The 2,394-nt window shown below is 37.4% G+C and overlaps 1 pseudogene; it reads left to right on the top strand.

Annotated features, from left to right (window-relative positions):
• LOC147410896 (putative calcium-binding protein CML16 pseudogene) lies at window positions 1-1,094 on the top strand (annotated as a pseudogene).
• Window positions 1,095-2,394: the final 1,300 nt, after the last annotated feature.

A 2,394-nucleotide genomic window follows, 5' to 3' on the forward strand; every position in this document is an offset into this window, starting at 1 on the left:
GTCGCTTTGCGAAAGTCTGATTCGCGGGTTTCAAATCTGAACCAAGAATTGTGCTGTGTTCTATTAAGCATGAAGTTTGGCAATCGGTAATAGAAGTAAACAAAAACCATGGCCAATGGATTGCGTTCCATGAGTTGTTTTTTACGTCAATCTCGAGCTCTAACAGAGCGTTAATGGTGGCTGTTTTTCTGTGTGGAGAAGAGGCAGCAGAGAGACATTTTGTTATTTTTTTTTATTTCTGTTTCTTGTTCACCTATGCTGAAAAACCAGCAAAGAGAAAACGTCTCTCCCCTTTCTCTCTCTCTCTCTTTCTTTGCATCTTCGTCTCAATGGATACTCTTCAATCCAATCAGCTAAACCAGTTAAAAGACATATTTGGTCGATTTAGATGGAAACCTCACCCACTTAGAATTTGCAGCATCATTGCGATCTCTATGATTAAAGTCAAGTGGTGATTAAATTCACGAATTATTGGCGAATACAGATTCAAATGATAACGGATCGAGAGTATTCGATGAATTAGTGAAAATTATATTACCCGACCTGAATGAATAAGTCTTGATGAACTAAGAACAATTAATGGAGGCGTTACGAACTTATGATCGAGATGGTAATGGATATACAACAGAGGCAGAGCTTGCTGAATCATTGGCGAAGATGGGCCATCCATTAACTCACAGAGGGCTTAATTACAGATTTGATGAGAGAGGTCGACATGAATGGAGATGGTGTCATTAGTTTGCTGAGTTTGCAACTATTATGGCTAAATCAGCCGTCAATATTCTCGAATGCACCTTCACATAACCAGCACCTTCCATTAATACCTCATCAACATCATCAATGAGTTATTAATGGAGTTAAAGGTAACTTTGTGGTTCTGTTGACTTCTTGTTCCATATCAGCACCAATGAGTTATTAATGGGGTTAAGGTAATTGTTTGGTTTTGTTAACTTCTAGTTCCTGTGGTCTAGCTATTATTTGTTAAGTTTAGGAATTAATGTGTGAGTTGTGTGTGTTGGCAGCAACCAAGAAAAAAAAAACAAACAAAAGGGTAAGGCTATCCTCACATTTTAGTACAATTTCAAAAGTTGCTAAAGGTCATTGACCTCCCCACTTGGTAGCAGTGTTTTTTTAAATTTTAGAATATTCTGTGTGTGCTGCCAACTAAAAAAAATAAAATAAAAATGTATGAGTTGTGTGGTGGTGGTGATAGCATGATATGGATTGTGTGTTAGCATGAAAAAAAAATGTTTTTCTTACTAATGTAGTAAGATTTCAAATCTTGTTAAAGAATTTTTTTTTTATCTCACCACGTGGCATTTAAGAGCATGGTCCAATACCATATGCTTATGACGGATAAAATTCTAAGAATTTTTAAAGAAAAATTTCAAGAAACTTTTTAAATTTAATTTTATTTTAATCTTAGTTTCATCGCCACCAATTTTCAAAACCTTGGATCTAAATTAAAAATTTTGAATTTTATTGTTGGATCCAAATTCTTTCTATCAAAAAAATGATATGGTATTGGATTACCGATGAGGTGACCACATTGGTTTATTGACTCTTAGAAAATTTTGAAATCTCTTTGTGTGGGTCAAATTCAAATTAAAAAAAAAAAAATTGTGCCTAGATTGATCGATGATTAATTATTTTTGGGCTATCAGGGTTGATTGATCATTTTTGTTTTCTTTTGCCTTATCTTAACTGATTGCCTATCTAATATGCCATGATCTGATTGATATATCTCTATGATATGCATGCCTTAATCTTGATCTTGATTGTTTTGGATAGTTAAGCTTTATGATCATATTTTTTCTAAATATCCATATTTTGATGGTTTAATTGGGCCCATGGGCCCATTGGTTTGAAAAAAATCCCGGGCACACCCTATCCTGTTTTGCACACACCACATGCACGTTTACTGCTTTACTCACTTACACGTCCCATTTAGCCAACGTGGCACTAGTGCGTGGCCCGGTCTCTTCGGAGATGCGACGTCATTCATGAAACCCCAACTCCAGTCACGTACCTTAGGGTATATCGAACTGGGGCATCAACCACCGTCTGATCAAGTGATTCTGAGAGACATATTGATGCACCCATGCTGGGGTGACCTGAGCCTTTGTCCTATTGTAAGCCACACAGTCACATGTCCCGATTGCCAACGTAGTACTAGTACGTGGTCGGTCCTCTCGTGGGATGCCAAACCATTTATGAAAGCTACAACTCTTGACTCGTACCCGTAGGTATAAAAGGTAATCTAAGTATATCAATTGCACTTCTTGGTCAAAAACCGGTGCCTAAGCAAGATCTTGCCCCGCTGTACCCTACTGTACGAGGGGGATAGACTACGTCTATTCTAGACGAGAGGTATTTAAGTGGGCCCTTGCTCAG

The sequence above is a fragment of the Akebia trifoliata genome, chromosome 1 (assembly GCF_017979445.1).
Source record: "Akebia trifoliata isolate Shusen 1 chromosome 1, ASM1797944v1, whole genome shotgun sequence".
NCBI lineage: Eukaryota > Viridiplantae > Streptophyta > Magnoliopsida > Ranunculales > Lardizabalaceae > Akebia > Akebia trifoliata.